Raw genomic sequence first — 18653 nt, 5'->3', positions numbered from 1 at the left:
CTGCGCCACTCTGCTGTTGCTTGCCTTCTAAGCTTGCCACTGCCTGTTTCCTAAGCTTGCAAATATGTTTCATGAGCAAGCAACGAGAGGAAAAATGTCCCGTGTTTTGAGAAGATCTGCGATCAAAACTATTGGAGAATGCGGGCATCGATCCCGCAACTTCTCGCATGCAAAGCGAGCGCTCTACCATTTGAGCTAATTCCCCATTTGTGCCGCTGGGCTGTGGTGCTTGAGACACTACAGGTGTGATTTACCCATGTTGGTAAACCGGTTGTATTAAAGCTTTTTTTTTTTTTTTTTTTAAGTATGGATGTCACTCTGCCGTAAGGAAAGGAAGAGTGTGGAGCTTGCGGGGTGCCAGGTGTTGTAAAAGTATAGGTTACCCATAGGTTTTACCATTTTCTAACATGCTAGGAGTCAAGAATTGTGAGGAGGAAAAAAAAAATCCCCAAATCAGGCTAAGAAAGTGGCAATGTAGAAGAAATGGTGCAGATCCTTTGGCTTTTTTGGTTGTTGGCCCAGAGGTCTACACCTGCCCCCCTCTGTTGAAGTAGAGACAATGGGTAGTATGAGAAATTGAGATTTAAAAAGCTGGATAAGAGCACTTAGCAGAGGATGGTTTCGATCCATCGACCTCTGGGTTATGGGCCCAGCACGCTTCCGCTGCGCCACTCTGCTGTTGCTTGCCTTCTAAGCTTGCCACTGCCTGTTTCCTAAGCTTGCAAATATGTTTCATGAGCAAGCAACGAGAGGAAAAATGTCCCGTGTTTTGAGAAGATCTGCAATCAAAACTATTGGAGAATGCGGGCATCGATCCCGCTACTTCTCGCATGCAAAGCGAGCGCTCTACCATTTGAGCTAATTCCCCATTTGTGCCGCTGGGCTGTGGTGCTTGAGACACCACAGGTGTGATTTACACATGTTGGTAAACCGGTTGCATTAAAGCTTTTTTTTTATTTTTTTTAAGTATGGATGTCACTCTGCCGTAAGGAAAGGAAGAGTGTGGAGCTTGCGGGGTGCCAGGTGTTGTAAAAGTATAGGTTACCCATAGGTTTTACCATTTTCTAACATGCTAGGAGTCAAGAATTGTGAGGAGGAAAAAAAAAATCCCCAAATCAGGCTAAGAAAGTGGCAATGTAGAAGAAATGGTGCAGATCCTTTGGCTTTTTTGGTTGTTGGCCCAGAAGTCTACACCTGCCCCCCTCTGTTGAAGTAGAGACAATGGGTAGTATGAGAAATTGAGATTTAAAAAGCTGGATAAGAGCACTTAGCAGAGGATGGTTTCGATCCATTGACCTCTGGGTTATGGGCCCAGCACGCTTCCGCTGCGCCACTCTGCTGTTGCTTGCCTTCTAAGCTTGCCACTGCCTGTTTCCTAAGCTTGCAAATATGTTTCATGAGCAAGCAACGAGAGGAAAAATGTCCCGTGTTTTGAGAAGATCTGCAATCAAAACTATTGGAGAATGCGGGCATCGATCCCGCTACTTCTCGCATGCAAAGCGAGCGCTCTACCATTTGAGCTAATTCCCCATTTGTGCCGCTGGGCTGTGGTGCTTGAGACACTACAGGTGTGATTTACCCATGTTGGTAAACCGGTTGTATTAAAGCTTTTTTTTTTTTTTTTTTAAGTATGGATGTCACTCTGCCGTAAGGAAAGGAAGAGTGTGGAGCTTGCGGGGTGCCAGGTGTTGTAAAAGTATAGGTTACCCATAGGTTTTACCATTTTCTAACATGCTAGGAGTCAAGAATTGTGAGGAGGAAAAAAAAAATCCCCAAATCAGGCTAAGAAAGTGGCAATGTAGAAGAAATGGTGCAGATCCCTTGGCTTTTTTGGTTGTTGGCCCAGAGGTCTACACCTGCCCCCCTCTGTTGAAGTAGAGACAATGGGTAGTATGAGAAATTGAGATTTAAAAAGCTGGATAAGAGCACTTAGCAGAGGATGGTTTCGATCCATCGACCTCTGGGTTATGGGCCCAGCACGCTTCCGCTGCGCCACTCTGCTATTGCTTGCCTTCTAAGCTTGCCACTGCCTGTTTCCTAAGCTTGCAAATATGTTTCATGAGCAAGCAACGAGAGGAAAAATGTCCCGTGTTTTGAGAAGATCTGCAATCAAAACTATTGGAGTATGCGGGCATCGATCCCGCTACTTCTCGCATGCAAAGCGAGCGCTCTACCATTTGAGCTAATTCCCAATTTGTGCCGCTGGGCTGTGGTGCTTGAGACACTACAGGTGTGATTTACCCATGTTGGTAAACCGGTTGTATTAAAGCTTTTTTTTTTTTTTTTTTAAGTATGGATGTCACTCTGCCGTAAGGAAAGGAAGAGTGTGGAGCTTGCGGGGTGCCAGGTGTTGTAAAAGTATAGGTTACCCATAGGTTTTACCATTTTCTAACATGCTAGGAGTCAAGAATTGTGAGGAGGAAAAAAAAAATCCCCAAATCAGGCTAAGAAAGTGGCAATGTAGAAGAAATGGTGCAGATCCTTTGGCTTTTTTGGTTGTTGGCCCAGAGGTCTACACCTGCCCCCCTAGGTTGAAGTAGAGACAATGGGTAGTATGAGAAATTGAGATTTAAAAAGCTGGATAAGAGCACTTAGCAGAGGATGGTTTCGATCCATCGACCTCTGGGTTATGGGCCCAGCACGCTTCCGCTGCGCCACTCTGCTGTTGCTTGCCTTCTAAGCTTGCCACTGCCTGTTTCCTAAGCTTGCAAATATGTTTCATGAGCAAGCAACGAGAGGAAAAATGTCCCGTGTTTTGAGAAGATCTGCAATCAAAACTATTGGAGAATGCGGGCATCGATCCCGCTACTTCTCGCATGCAAAGCGAGCGCTCTACCATTTGAGCTAATTCCCCATTTGTGCCGCTGGGCTGTGGTGCTTGAGACACTACAGGTGTGATTTACCCATGTTGGTAAACCGGTTGTATTAAAGCTTTTTTTTTTTTTTTTTAAGTATGGATGTCACTCTGCCGTAAGGAAAGGAAGAGTGTGGAGCTTGCGGGGTGCCAGGTGTTGTAAAAGTATAGGTTACCCATAGGTTTTACCATTTTCTAACATGCTAGGAGTCAATAATTGTGAGGAGGAAAAAAAAAATCCCCAAATCAGGCTAAGAAAGTGGCAATGTAGAAGAAATGGTGCAGATCCTTTGGCTTTTTTGGTTGTTGGCCCAGAGGTCTACACCTGCCCCCCTCTGTTGAAGTAGAGACAATGGGTAGTATGAGAAATTGAGATTTAAAAAGCTGGATAAGAGCACTTAGCAGAGGATGGTTTCGATCCATCGACCTCTGGGTTATGGGCCCAGCACGCTTCCGCTGCGCCACTCTGCTATTGCTTGCCTTCTAAGCTTGCCACTGCCTGTTTCCTAAGCTTGCAAATATGTTTCATGAGCAAGCAACGAGAGGAAAAATGTCCCGTGTTTTGAGAAGATCTGCAATCAAAACTATTGGAGAATGCGGGCATCGATCCCGCTACTTCTCGCATGCAAAGCGAGCGCTCTACCATTTGAGCTAATTCCCAATTTGTGCCGCTGGGCTGTGGTGCTTGAGACACTACAGGTGTGATTTACCCATGTTGGTAAACCGGTTGTATTAAAGCTTTTTTTTTTTTTTTTTTAAGTATGGATGTCACTCTGCCGTAAGGAAAGGAAGAGTGTGGAGCTTGCGGGGTGCCAGGTGTTGTAAAAGTATAGGTTACCCATAGGTTTTACCATTTTCTAACATGCTAGGAGTCAAGAATTGTGAGGAGGAAAAAAAAAATCCCCAAATCAGGCTAAGAAAGTGGCAATGTAGAAGAAATGGTGCAGATCCTTTGGCTTTTTTGGTTGTTGGCCCAGAGGTCTACACCTGCCCCCCTAGGTTGAAGTAGAGACAATGGGTAGTATGAGAAATTGAGATTTAAAAAGCTGGATAAGAGCACTTAGCAGAGGATGGTTTCGATCCATCGACCTCTGGGTTATGGGCCCAGCACGCTTCCGCTGCGCCACTCTGCTGTTGCTTGCCTTCTAAGCTTGCCACTGCCTGTTTCCTAAGCTTGCAAATATGTTTCATGAGCAAGCAACGAGAGGAAAAATGTCCCGTGTTTTGAGAAGATCTGCAATCAAAACTATTGGAGAATGCGGGCATCGATCCCGCTACTTCTCGCATGCAAAGCGAGCGCTCTACCATTTGAGCTAATTCCCCATTTGTGCCGCTGGGCTGTGGTGCTTGAGACACCACAGGTGTGATTTACACATGTTGGTAAACCGGTTGCATTAAAGCTTTTTTTTTTTTTTTTTTTTTTTTTTTAAGTATGGATGTCACTCTGCCGTAAGGAAAGGAAGAGTGTGGAGCTTGCGGGGTGCCAGGTGTTGTAAAAGTATAGGTTACCCATAGGTTTTACCATTTTCTAACATGCTAGGAGTCAAGAATTGTGAGGAGGAAAAAAAAATCCCCAAATCAGGCTAAGAAAGTGGCAATGTAGAAGAAATGGTGCAGATCCTTTGGCTTTTTTGGTTGTTGGCCCAGAAGTCTACACCTGCCCCCCTCTGTTGAAGTAGAGACAATGGGTAGTATGAGAAATTGAGATTTAAAAAGCTGGATAAGAGCACTTAGCAGAGGATGGTTTCGATCCATCGACCTCTGGGTTATGGGCCCAGCACGCTTCCGCTGCGCCACTCTGCTGTTGCTTGCCTTCTAAGCTTGCCACTGCCTGTTTCCTAAGCTTGCAAATATGTTTCATGAGCAAGCAACGAGAGGAAAAATGTCCCGTGTTTTGAGAAGATCTGCAATCAAAACTATTGGAGAATGCGGGCATCGATCCCGCTACTTCTCGCATGCAAAGCGAGCGCTCTACCATTTGAGCTAATTCCCCATTTGTGCCGCTGGGCTGTGGTGCTTGAGACACTACAGGTGTGATTTACCCATGTTGGTAAACCGGTTGTATTAAAGCTTTTTTTTTTTTTTTTTAAGTATGGATGTCACTCTGCCGTAAGGAAAGGAAGAGTGTGGAGCTTGCGGGGTGCCAGGTGTTGTAAAAGTATAGGTTACCCATAGGTTTTACCATTTTCTAACATGCTAGGAGTCAATAATTGTGAGGAGGAAAAAAAAAATCCCCAAATCAGGCTAAGAAAGTGGCAATGTAGAAGAAATGGTGCAGATCCTTTGGCTTTTTTGGTTGTTGGCCCAGAGGTCTACACCTGCCCCCCCTAGGTTGAAGTAGAGACAATGGGTAGTATGAGAAATTGAGATTTAAAAAGCTGGATAAGAGCACTTAGCAGAGGATGGTTTCGATCCATCGACCTCTGGGTTATGGGCCCAGCACGCTTCCGCTGCGCCACTCTGCTGTTGCTTGCCTTCTAAGCTTGCCACTGCCTGTTTCCTAAGCTTGCAAATATGTTTCATGAGCAAGCAACGAGAGGAAAAATGTCCCGTGTTTTGAGAAGATCTGCAATCAAAACTATTGGAGAATGCGGGCATCGATCCCGCTACTTCTCGCATGCAAAGCGAGCGCTCTACCATTTGAGCTAATTCCCCATTTGTGCCGCTGGGCTGTGGTGCTTGAGACACTACAGGTGTGATTTACCCATGTTGGTAAACCGGTTGTATTAAAGCTTTTTTTTTTTTTTTTTTTTAAGTATGGATGTCACTCTGCCGTAAGGAAAGGAAGAGTGTGGAGCTTGCGGGGTGCCAGGTGTTGTAAAAGTATAGGTTACCCATAGGTTTTACCATTTTCTAACATGCTAGGAGTCAATAATTGTGAGGAGGAAAAAAAAAATCCCCAAATCAGGCTAAGAAAGTGGCAATGTAGAAGAAATGGTGCAGATCCTTTGGCTTTTTTGGTTGTTGGCCCAGAGGTCTACACCTGCCCCCCTCTGTTGAAGTAGAGACAATGGGTAGTATGAGAAATTGAGATTTAAAAAGCTGGATAAGAGCACTTAGCAGAGGATGGTTTCGATCCATCGACCTCTGGGTTATGGGCCCAGCACGCTTCCGCTGCGCCACTCTGCTATTGCTTGCCTTCTAAGCTTGCCACTGCCTGTTTCCTAAGCTTGCAAATATGTTTCATGAGCAAGCAACGAGAGGAAAAATGTCCCGTGTTTTGAGAAGATCTGCAATCAAAACTATTGGAGAATGCGGGCATCGATCCCGCTACTTCTCGCATGCAAAGCGAGCGCTCTACCATTTGAGCTAATTCCCCATTTGTGCCGCTGGGCTGTGGTGCTTGAGACACCACAGGTGTGATTTACCCATGTTGGTAAACCGGTTGCATTAAAGCTTTTTTTTTTTTTTTTTTAAGTATGGATGTCACTCTGCCGTAAGGAAAGGAAGAGTGTGGAGCTTGCGGGGTGCCAGGTGTTGTAAAAGTATAGGTTACCCATAGGTTTTACCATTTTCTAACATGCTAGGAGTCAAGAATTGTGAGGAGGAAAAAAAAAATCCCCAAATCAGGCTAAGAAAGTGGCAATGTAGAAGAAATGGTGCAGATCCTTTGGCTTTTTTGGTTGTTGGCCCAGAAGTCTACACCTGCCCCCCTCTGTTGAAGTAGAGACAATGGGTAGTATGAGAAATTGAGATTTAAAAAGCTGGATAAGAGCACTTAGCAGAGGATGGTTTCGATCCATCGACCTCTGGGTTATGGGCCCAGCACGCTTCCGCTGCGCCACTCTGCTGTTGCTTTCCTTCTAAGCTTGCCTTCTAAGCTTGCCACTGACTGTTTGCTAAGCTTGCAAATATGTTTCATGAGCAAGCAACGAGAGGAAAAATGTCCCGTGTTTTGAGAAGATCTGCAATCAAAACTATTGGAGAATGCGGGCATCGATCCCGCTACTTCTCGCATGCAAAGCGAGCGCTCTACCATTTGAGCTAATTCCCCATTTGTGCCGCCGGGCTGTGGTGCTTGAGACACTACAGGTGTGATTTACCCATGTTGGTAAACCGGTTGTATTAAAGCTTTTTTTTTTTTTTTTTTAAGTATGGATGTCTCTCTGCCGTAAGGAAAGGAAGAGTGTGGAGCTTGCGGGGTGCCAGGTGTTGTAAAAGTATAGGTTACCCATAGGTTTTACCATTTTCTAACATGCTAGGAGTCAAGAATTGTGAGGAGGAAAAAAAAAATCCCCAAATCAGGCTAAGAAAGTGGCAATGTAGAAGAAATGGTGCAGATCCTTTGGCTTTTTTGGTTGTTGGCCCAGAGGTCTACACCTGCCCCCCTCTGTTGAAGTAGAGACAATGGGTAGTATGAGAAATTGAGATTTAAAAAGCTGGATAAGAGCACTTAGCAGAGGATGGTTTCGATCCATCGACCTCTGGGTTATGGGCCCAGCACGCTTCCGCTGCGCCACTCTGCTGTTGCTTGCCTTCTAAGCTTGCCACTGCCTGTTTGATAAGCTTGCAAATATGTTTCATGAGCAAGCAACGAGAGGAAAAATGTCCCGTGTTTTGAGAAGATCTGCAATCAAAACTATTGGAGAATGCGGGCATCGATCCCGCTACTTCTCGCATGCAAAGCGAGCGCTCTACCATTTGAGCTAATTCCCCATTTGTGCCGCTGGGCTGTGGTGCTTGAGACACCACAGGTGTGATTTACCCATGTTGGTAAACCGGTTGCATTAAAGCATTTTTTTTTTTTTTTTTAAGTATGGATGTCACTCTGCCGTAAGGAAAGGAAGAGTGTGGAGCTTGCGGGGTGCCAGGTGTTGTAAAAGTATAGGTTACCCATAGGTTTTACCATTTTCTAACATGCTAGGAGTCAAGAATTGTGAGGAGGAAAAAAAAAATCCCCAAATCAGGCTAAGAAAGTGGCAATGTAGAAGAAATGGTGCAGATCCTTTGGCTTTTTTGGTTGTTGGCCCAGAAGTCTACACCTGCCCCCCTCTGTTGAAGTAGAGACAATGGGTAGTATGAGAAATTGAGATTTAAAAAGCTGGATAAGAGCACTTAGCAGAGGATGGTTTCGATCCATCGACCTCTGGGTTATGGGCCCAGCACGCTTCCGCTGCGCCACTCTGCTGTTGCTTTCCTTCTAAGCTTGCCTTCTAAGCTTGCCACTGACTGTTTGCTAAGCTTGCAAATATGTTTCATGAGCAAGCAACGAGAGGAAAAATGTCCCGTGTTTTGAGAAGATCTGCAATCAAAACTATTGGAGAATGCGGGCATCGATCCCGCTACTTCTCGCATGCAAAGCGAGCGCTCTACCATTTGAGCTAATTCCCCATTTGTGCCGCCGGGCTGTGGTGCTTGAGACACTACAGGTGTGATTTACCCATGTTGGTAAACCGGTTGTATTAAAGCTTTTTTTTTTTTTTTTTTAAGTATGGATGTCTCTCTGCCGTAAGGAAAGGAAGAGTGTGGAGCTTGCGGGGTGCCAGGTGTTGTAAAAGTATAGGTTACCCATAGGTTTTACCATTTTCTAACATGCTAGGAGTCAAGAATTGTGAGGAGGAAAAAAAAAATCCCCAAATCAGGCTAAGAAAGTGGCAATGTAGAAGAAATGGTGCAGATCCTTTGGCTTTTTTGGTTGTTGGCCCAGAGGTCTACACCTGCCCCCCTCTGTTGAAGTAGAGACAATGGGTAGTATGAGAAATTGAGATTTAAAAAGCTGGATAAGAGCACTTAGCAGAGGATGGTTTCGATCCATCGACCTCTGGGTTATGGGCCCAGCACGCTTCCGCTGCGCCACTCTGCTGTTGCTTGCCTTCTAAGCTTGCCACTGCCTGTTTGATAAGCTTGCAAATATGTTTCATGAGCAAGCAACGAGAGGAAAAATGTCCCGTGTTTTGAGAAGATCTGCAATCAAAACTATTGGAGAATGCGGGCATCGATCCCGCTACTTCTCGCATGCAAAGCGAGCGCTCTACCATTTGAGCTAATTCCCCATTTGTGCCGCTGGGCTGTGGTGCTTGAGACACCACAGGTGTGATTTACCCATGTTGGTAAACCGGTTGCATTAAAGCTTTTTTTTTTTTTTTTTTAAGTATGGATGTCACTCTGCCGTAAGGAAAGGAAGAGTGTGGAGCTTGCGGGGTGCCAGGTGTTGTAAAAGTATAGGTTACCCATAGGTTTTACCATTTTCTAACATGCTAGGAGTCAAGAATTGTGAGGAGGAAAAAAAAAATCCCCAAATCAGGCTAAGAAAGTGGCAATGTAGAAGAAATGGTGCAGATCCTTTGGCTTTTTTGGTTGTTGGCCCAGAAGTCTACACCTGCCCCCCTCTGTTGAAGTAGAGACAATGGGTAGTATGAGAAATTGAGATTTAAAAAGCTGGATAAGAGCACTTAGCAGAGGATGGTTTCGATCCATCGACCTCTGGGTTATGGGCCCAGCACGCTTCCGCTGCGCCACTCTGCTGTTGCTTGCCTTCTAAGCTTGCCACTGCCTGTTTGATAAGCTTGCAAATATGTTTCATGAGCAAGCAACGAGAGGAAAAATGTCCCGTGTTTTGAGAAGATCTGCAATCAAAACTATTGGAGAATGCGGGCATCGATCCCGCTACTTCTCGCATGCAAAGCGAGCGCTCTACCATTTGAGCTAATTCCCCATTTGTGCCGCTGGGCTGTGGTGCTTGAGACACTACAGGTGTGATTTACCCATGTTGGTAAACCGGTTGTATTAAAGCTTTTTTTTTTTTTTTTTTAAGTATGGATGTCACTCTGCCGTAAGGAAAGGAAGAGTGTGGAGCTTGCGGTGTGCCAGGTGTTGTAAAAGTATAGGTTACCCATAGGTTTTACCATTTTCTAACATGCTAGGAGTCAAGAATTGTGAGGAGGAAAAAAAAAATCCCCAAATCAGGCTAAGAAAGTGGCAATGTAGAAGAAATGGTGCAGATCCTTTGGCTTTTTTGGTTGTTGGCCCAGAAGTCTACACCTGCCCCCCTCTGTTGAAGTAGAGACAATGGGTAGTATGAGAAATTGAGATTTAAAAAGCTGGATAAGAGCACTTAGCAGAGGATGGTTTCGATCCATCGACCTCTGGGTTGCTTGCCTTCTAAGCTTGCCACTGCCTGTTTGATAAGCTTGCAAATATGTTTCATGAGCAAGCAACGAGAGGAAAAATGTCCCGTGTTTTGAGAAGATCTGCAATCAAAACTATTGGAGAATGCGGGCATCGATCCCGCTACTTCTCGCATGCAAAGCGAGCGCTCTACCATTTGAGCTAATTCCCCATTTGTGCCGCTGGGCTGTGGTGCTTGAGACACTACAGGTGTGATTTACCCATGTTGGTAAACCGGTTGTATTAAAGCTTTTTTTTTTTTTTTTTTAAGTATGGATGTCACTCTGCCGTAAGGAAAGGAAGAGTGTGGAGCTTGCGGGGTGCCAGGTGTTGTAAAAGTATAGGTTACCCATAGGTTTTACCATTTTCTAACATGCTAGGAGTCAAGAATTGTGAGGAGGAAAAAAAAAATCCCCAAATCAGGCTAAGAAAGTGGCAATGTAGAAGAAATGGTGCAGATCCTTTGGCTTTTTTGGTTGTTGGCCCAGAAGTCTACACCTGCCCCCCTCTGTTGAAGTAGAGACAATGGGTAGTATGAGAAATTGAGATTTAAAAAGCTGGATAAGAGCACTTAGCAGAGGATGGTTTCGATCCATCGACCTCTGGGTTATGGGCCCAGCACGCTTCCGCTGCGCCACTCTGCTGTTGCTTGCCTTCTAAGCTTGCCACTGCCTGTTTGATAAGCTTGCAAATATGTTTCATGAGCAAGCAACGAGAGGAAAAATGTCCCGTGTTTTGAGAAGATCTGCAATCAAAACTATTGGAGAATGCGGACATCGATCCCGCTACTTCTCGCATGCAAAGCGAGCGCTCTACCATTTGAGCTAATTCCCCATTTGTGCCGCCGGGTTGTGGTGCTTGAGACACCACAGGTGTGATTTACCCATGTTGGTAAACCGGTTGCATTAAAGCTTTTTTTTTTTTTTTTTTTAAGTATGGATGTCACACTGCCGTAAGGAAAGGAAGAGTGTGGAGCTTGCGGGGTGCCAGGTGTTGTAAAAGTATAGGTTACCCATAGGTTTTACCATTTTCTAACATGCTAGGAGTCAAGAATTGTGAGGAGGAAAAAAAAAATCCCCAAATCAGGCTAAGAAAGTGGCAATGTAGAAGAAATGGTGCAGATCCTTTGGCTTTTTTGGTTGTTGGCCCAGAAGTCTACACCTGCCCCCCTCTGTTGAAGTAGAGACAATGGGTAGTATGAGAAATTGAGATTTAAAAAGCTGGATAAGAGCACTTAGCAGAGGATGGTTTCGATCCATCGACCTCTGGGTTATGGGCCCAGCACGCTTCCGCTGCGCCACTCTGCTGTTGCTTTCCTTCTAAGCTTGCCTTCTAAGCTTGCCACTGACTGTTTGCTAAGCTTGCAAATATGTTTCATGAGCAAGCAACGAGAGGAAAAATGTCCCGTGTTTTGAGAAGATCTGCAATCAAAACTATTGGAGAATGCGGGCATCGATCCCTCTACTTCTCGCATGCAAAGCGAGCGCTCTACCATTTGAGCTAATTCCCCATTTGTGCCGCCGGGTTGTGGTGCTTGAGACACTACAGGTGTGATTTACCCATGTTGGTAAACCGGTTGCATTAAAGCTTTTTTTTTTTTTTTTTTTTTTTTTAAGTATGGATGTCACTCTGCCGTAAGGAAAGGAAGAGTGTGGAGCTTGCGGGGTGCCAGGTGTTGTAAAAGTATAGGTTACCCATAGGTTTTACCATTTTCTAACATGCTAGGAGTCAAGAATTGTGAGGAGGAAAAAAAAAATCCCCAAATCAGGCTAAGAAAGTGGCAATGTAGAAGAAATGGTGCAGATCCTTTGGCTTTTTTGGTTGTTGGCCCAGAAGTCTACACCTGCCCCCCTCTGTTGAAGTAGAGACAATGGGTAGTATGAGAAATTGAGATTTAAAAAGCTGGATAAGAGCACTTAGCAGAGGATGGTTTCGATCCATCGACCTCTGGGTTATGGGCCCAGCACGCTTCCGCTGCGCCACTCTGCTGTTGCTTTCCTTCTAAGCTTGCCTTCTAAGCTTGCCACTGACTGTTTGCTAAGCTTGCAAATATGTTTCATGAGCAAGCAACGAGAGGAAAAATGTCCCGTGTTTTGAGAAGATCTGCAATCAAAACTATTGGAGAATGCGGGCATCGATCCCGCTACTTCTCGCATGCAAAGCGAGCGCTCTACCATTTGAGCTAATTCCCCATTTGTGCCGCCGGGTTGTGGTGCTTGAGACACCACAGGTGTGATTTACCCATGTTGGTAAACCGGTTGCATTAAAGCTTTTTTTTTTTTTTTAAGTATGGATGTCACACTGCCGTAAGGAAAGGAAGAGTGTGGAGCTTGCGGGGTGCCAGGTGTTGTAAAAGTATAGGTTACCCATAGGTTTTACCATTTTCTAACATGCTAGGAGTCAAGAATTGTGAGGAGGAAAAAAAAAATCCCCAAATCAGGCAAAGAAAGTGGCAATGTAGAAGAAATGGTGCAGATCCTTTGGCTTTTTTGGTTGTTGGCCCAGAAGTCTACACCTGCCCCCCTCTGTTGAAGTAGAGACAATGGGTAGTATGAGAAATTGAGATTTAAAAAGCTGGATAAGAGCACTTAGCAGAGGATGGTTTCGATCCATCGACCTCTGGGTTATGGGCCCAGCACGCTTCCGCTGCGCCACTCTGCTGTTGCTTTCCTTCTAAGCTTGCCTTCTAAGCTTGCCACTGACTGTTTGCTAAGCTTGCAAATATGTTTCATGAGCAAGCAACGAGAGGAAAAATGTCCCGTGTTTTGAGAAGATCTGCAATCAAAACTATTGGAGAATGCGGGCATCGATCCCGCTACTTCTCGCATGCAAAGCGAGCGCTCTACCATTTGAGCTAATTCCCCATTTGTGCCGCCGGGTTGTGGTGCTTGAGACACCACAGGTGTGATTTACCCATGTTGGTAAACCGGTTGCATTAAAGCTTTTTTTTTTTTTTTTTTTAAGTATGGATGTCACACTGCCGTAAGGAAAGGAAGAGTGTGGAGCTTGCGGGGTGCCAGGTGTTGTAAAAGTATAGGTTACCCATAGGTTTTACCATTTTCTAACATGCTAGGAGTCAAGAATTGTGAGGAGGAAAAAAAAAATCCCCAAATCAGGCTAAGAAAGTGGCAATGTAGAAGAAATGGTGCAGATCCTTTGGCTTTTTTGGTTGTTGGCCCAGAAGTCTACACCTGCCCCCCTCTGTTGAAGTAGAGACAATGGGTAGTATGAGAAATTGAGATTTAAAAAGCTGGATAAGAGCACTTAGCAGAGGATGGTTTCGATCCATCGACCTCTGGGTTATGGGCCCAGCACGCTTCCGCTGCGCCACTCTGCTGTTGCTTGCCTTCTAAGCTTGCCACTGCCTGTTTGATAAGCTTGCAAATATGTTTCATGAGCAAGCAACGAGAGGAAAAATGTCCCGTGTTTTGAGAAGATCTGCAATCAAAACTATTGGAGAATGCGGGCATCGATCCCGCTACTTCTCACATGCAAAGCGAGCGCTCTACCATTTGAGCTAATTCCCCATTTGTGCCGCTGGGCTGTGGTGCCTGAGACACTACAGGTGTGATTTACCCATGTTGGTAAACCGGTTGTATTAAAGCTTTTTTTTTTTTTTTTTTAAGTATGGATGTCACTCTGCCGTAAGGAAAGGAAGAGTGTGGAGCTTGCGGGGTGCCAGGTGTTGTAAAAGTATAGGTTACCCATAGGTTTTACCATTTTCTAACATGCTAGGAGTCAAGAATTGTGAGGAGGAAAAAAAAAATCCCCAAATCAGGCTAAGAAAGTGGCAATGTAGAAGAAATGGTGCAGATCCTTTGGCTTTTTTGGTTGTTGGCCCAGAGGTCTACACCTGCCCCCCTCTGTTGAAGTAGAGACAATGGGTAGTATGAGAAATTGAGATTTAAAAAGCTGGATAAGAGCACTTAGCAGAGGATGGTTTCGATCCATCGACCTCTGGGTTATGGGCCCAGCACGCTTCCGCTGCGCCACTCTGCTGTTGCTTGCCTTCTAAGCTTGCCACTGCCTGTTTGATAAGCTTGCAAATATGTTTCATGAGCAAGCAACGAGAGGAAAAATGTCCCGTGTTTTGAGAAGATCTGCAATCAAAACTATTGGAGAATGCGGACATCGATCCCGCTACTTCTCGCATGCAAAGCGAGCGCTCTACCATTTGAGCTAATTCCCCATTTGTGCCGCCGGGTTGTGGTGCTTGAGACACCACAGGTGTGATTTACCCATGTTGGTAAACCGGTTGCATTAAAGCTTTTTTTTTTTTTTTTTTTTAAGTATGGATGTCACACTGCCGTAAGGAAAGGAAGAGTGTGGAGCTTGCGGGGTGCCAGGTGTTGTAAAAGTATAGGTTACCCATAGGTTTTACCATTTTCTAACATGCTAGGAGTCAAGAATTGTGAGGAGGAAAAAAAAATCCCCAAATCAGGCTAAGAAAGTGGCAATGTAGAAGAAATGGTGCAGATCCTTTGGCTTTTTTGGTTGTTGGCCCAGAAGTCTACACCTGCCCCCCTCTGTTGAAGTAGAGACAATGGGTAGTATGAGAAATTGAGATTTAAAAAGCTGGATAAGAGCACTTAGCAGAGGATGGTTTCGATCCATCGACCTCTGGGTTATGGGCCCAGCACGCTTCCGCTGCGCCACTCTGCTGTTGCTTTCCTTCTAAGCTTGCCTTCTAAGCTTGCCACTGACTGTTTGCTAAGCTTGCAAATATGTTTCATGAGCAAGCAACGAGAGGAAAAATGTCCCGTGTTTTGAGAAGATCTGCAATCAAAACTATTGGAGAATGCGGGCATCGATCCCGCTACTTCTCGCATGCAAAGCGAGCGCTCTACCATTTGAGCTAATTCCCCATTTGTGCCGCTGGGCTGTGGTGCTTGAGACACTACAGGTGTGATTTACCCATGTTGGTAAACCGGTTGTATTAAAGCTTTTTTTTTTTTTTTTTTAAGTATGGATGTCACTCTGCCGTAAGGAAAGGAAGAGTGTGGAGCTTGCGGGGTGCCAGGTGTTGTAAAAGTATAGGTTACCCATAGGTTTTACCATTTTCTAACCTGCTAGGAGTCAAGAATTGTGAGGAGGAAAAAAAAAATCCCCAAATCAGGCTAAGAAAGTGGCAATGTAGAAGAAATGGTGCAGATCCTTTGGCTTTTTTGGTTGTTGGCCCAGAGGTCTACACCTGCCCCCCTCTGTTGAAGTAGAGACAATGGGTAGTATGAGAAATTGAGATTTAAAAAGCTGGATAAGAGCACTTAGCAGAGGATGGTTTCGATCCATCGACCTCTGGGTTATGGGCCCAGCACGCTTCCGCTGCGCCACTCTGCTGTTGCTTGCCTTCTAAGCTTGCCACTGCCTGTTTGATAAGCTTGCAAATATGTTTCATGAGCAAGCAACGAGAGGAAAAATGTCCCGTGTTTTGAGAAGATCTGCAATCAAAACTATTGGAGAATGCGGACATCGATCCCGCTACTTCTCGCATGCAAAGCGAGCGCTCTACCATTTGAGCTAATTCCCCATTTGTGCCGCCGGGTTGTGGTGCTTGAGACACCACAGGTGTGATTTACCCATGTTGGTAAACCGGTTGCATTAAAGCTTTTTTTTTTTTTTTTTTTAAGTATGGATGTCACTCTGCCGTAAGGAAAGGAAGAGTGTGGAGCTTGCGGGGTGCCAGGTGTTGTAAAAGTATAGGTTACCCATAGGTTTTACCATTTTCTAACATGCTAGGAGTCAAGAATTGTGAGGAGGAAAAAAAAAATCCCCAAATCAGGCTAAGAAAGTGGCAATGTAGAAGAAATGGTGCAGATCCTTTGGCTTTTTTGGTTGTTGGCCCAGAAGTCTACACCTGCCCCCCTCTGTTGAAGTAGAGACAATGGGTAGTATGAGAAATTGAGATTTAAAAAGCTGGATAAGAGCACTTAGCAGAGGATGGTTTCGATCCATCGACCTCTGGGTTATGGGCCCAGCACGCTTCCGCTGCGCCACTCTGCTGTTGCTTGCCTTCTAAGCTTGCCACTGCCTGTTTAATAAGCTTGCAAATATGTTTCATGAGCAAGCAACGAGAGGAAAAATGTCCCGTGTTTTGAGAAGATCTGCAATCAAAACTATTGGAGAATGCGGGCATCGATCCCGCTACTTCTCGCATGCAAAGCGAGCGCTCTACCATTTGAGCTAATTCCCCATTTGTGCCGCTGGGCTGTGGTGCTTGAGACACTACAGGTGTGATTTACCCATGTTGGTAAACCGGTTGTATTAAAGCTTTTTTTTTTTTTTTTTTAAGTATGGATGTCACTCTGCCGTAAGGAAAGGAAGAGTGTGGAGCTTGCGGGGTGCCAGGTGTTGTAAAAGTATAGGTTACCCATAGGTTTTACCATTTTCTAACATGCTAGGAGTCAAGAATTGTGAGGAGGAAAAAAAAAATCCCCAAATCAGGCTAAGAAAGTGGCAATGTAGAAGAAATGGTGCAGATCCTTTGGCTTTTTTGGTTGTTGGCCCAGAGGTCTACACCTGCCCCCCTCTGTTGAAGTAGAGACAATGGGTAGTATGAGAAATTGAGATTTAAAAAGCTGGATAAGAGCACTTAGCAGAGGATGGTTTCGATCCATCGACCTCTGGGTTATGGGCCCAGCACGCTTCCGCTGCGCCACTCTGCTGTTGCTTGCCTTCTAAGCTTGCCACTGCCTGTTTGATAAGCTTGCAAATATGTTTCATGAGCAAGCAACGAGAGGAAAAATGTCCCGTGTTTTGAGAAGATCTGCAATCAAAACTATTGGAGAATGCGGGCATCGATCCCGCTACTTCTCGCATGCAAAGCGAGCGCTCTACCATTTGAGCTAATTCCCCATTTGTGCCGCTGGGCTGTGGTGCTTGAGACACTACAGGTGTGATTTACCCATGTTGGTAAACCGGTTGCATTAAAGCTTTTTTTTTTTTTTTTTTAAGTATGGATGTCACTCTGCCGTAAGGAAAGGAAGAGTGTGGAGCTTGCGGGGTGCCAGGTGTTGTAAAAGTATAGGTTACCCATAGGTTTTACCATTTTCTAACATGCTAGGAGTCAAGAATTGTGAGGAGGAAAAAAAAATCCCCAAATCAGGCTAAGAAAGTGGCAATGTAGAAGAAATGGTGCAGATCCTTTGGCTTTTTTGGTTGTTGGCCCAGAAGTCTACACCTGCCCCCCTCTGTTGAAGTAGAGACAATGGGTAGTATGAGAAATTGAGATTTAAAAAGCTGGATAAGAGCACTTAGCAGAGGATGGTTTCGATCCATCGACCTCTGGGTTATGGGCCCAGCACGCTTCCGCTGCGCCACTCTGCTGTTGCTTTCCTTCTAAGCTTGCCTTCTAAGCTTGCCACTGACTGTTTGCTAAGCTTGCAAATATGTTTCATGAGCAAGCAACGAGAGGAAAAATGTCCCGTGTTTTGAGAAGATCTGCAATCAAAACTATTGGAGAATGCGGGCATCGATCCCGCTACTTCTCGCATGCAAAGCGAGCGCTCTACCATTTGAGCTAATTCCCCATTTGTGCCGCCGGGCTGTGGTGCTTGAGACACTACAGGTGTGATTTACCCATGTTGGTAAACCGGTTGTATTAAAGCTTTTTTTTTTTTTTTTTTAAGTATGGATGTCTCTCTGCCGTAAGGAAAGGAAGAGTGTGGAGCTTGCGGGGTGCCAGGTGTTGTAAAAGTATAGGTTACCCATAGGTTTTACCATTTTCTAACATGCTAGGAGTCAAGAATTGTGAGGAGGAAAAAAAAAATCCCCAAATCAGGCTAAGAAAGTGGCAATGTAGAAGAAATGGTGCAGATCCTTTGGCTTTTTTGGTTGTTGGCCCAGAGGTCTACACCTGCCCCCCTCTGTTGAAGTAGAGACAATGGGTAGTATGAGAAATTGAGATTTAAAAAGCTGGATAAGAGCACTTAGCAGAGGATGGTTTCGATCCATCGACCTCTGGGTTATGGGCCCAGCACGCTTCCGCTGCGCCACTCTGCTGTTGCTTGCCTTCTAAGCTTGCCACTGCCTGTTTGATAAGCTTGCAAATATGTTTCATGAGCAAGCAACGAGAGGAAAAATGTCCCGTGTTTTGAGAAGATCTGCAATCAAAACTATTGGAGAATGCGGGCATCGATCCCGCTACTTCTCGCATGCAAAGCGAGCGCTCTACCATTTGAGCTAATTCCCCATTTGTGCCGCCGGGTTGTGGTGCTTGAGACACCACAGGTGTGATTTACCCATGTTGGTAAACCGGTTGCATTAAAGCTTTTTTTTTTTTTTTTTTTAAGTATGGATGTCACTCTGCCGTAAGGAAAGGAAGAGTGTGGAGCTTGCGGGGTGCCAGGTGTTGTAAAAGTATAGGTTACCCATAGGTTTTACCATTTTCTAACATGCTAGGAGTCAAGAATTGTGAGGAGGAAAAAAAAAATCCCCAAATCAGGCTAAGAAAGTGGCAATGTAGAAGAAATGGTGCAGATCCTTTGGCTTTTTTGGTTGTTGGCCCAGAAGTCTACACCTGCCCCCCTCTGTTGAAGTAGAGACAATGGGTAGTATGAGAAATTGAGATTTAAAAAGCTGGATAAGAGCACTTAGCAGAGGATGGTTTGGATCCATCGACCTCTGGGTTATGGGCCCAGCACGCTTCCGCTGCGCCACTCTGCTGTTGCTTGCCTTCTAAGCTTGCCACTGCCTG

General features: G+C 45.1%; 1 non-coding gene across 1 annotated transcript; it reads right to left on the bottom strand.

Moving 5' to 3' along the window:
* Positions 1 to 132: 132 nt before the first annotated feature.
* TRNAA-UGC (transfer RNA alanine (anticodon UGC)) lies at positions 133 to 205 on the bottom strand. The gene has a single exon. It is a non-coding gene; the product is annotated as a tRNA-Ala (tRNA).
* Between the last annotated feature and the right edge of the window lie 18448 nt (positions 206 to 18653).

The sequence above is a fragment of the Rhinoderma darwinii genome, chromosome 4 (assembly GCF_050947455.1).
Source record: "Rhinoderma darwinii isolate aRhiDar2 chromosome 4, aRhiDar2.hap1, whole genome shotgun sequence".
NCBI lineage: Eukaryota > Metazoa > Chordata > Amphibia > Anura > Rhinodermatidae > Rhinoderma > Rhinoderma darwinii.
Note: the sequence above shows the minus strand (reverse complement) of the source record. Positions and strands in the feature narration are given on the sequence as shown.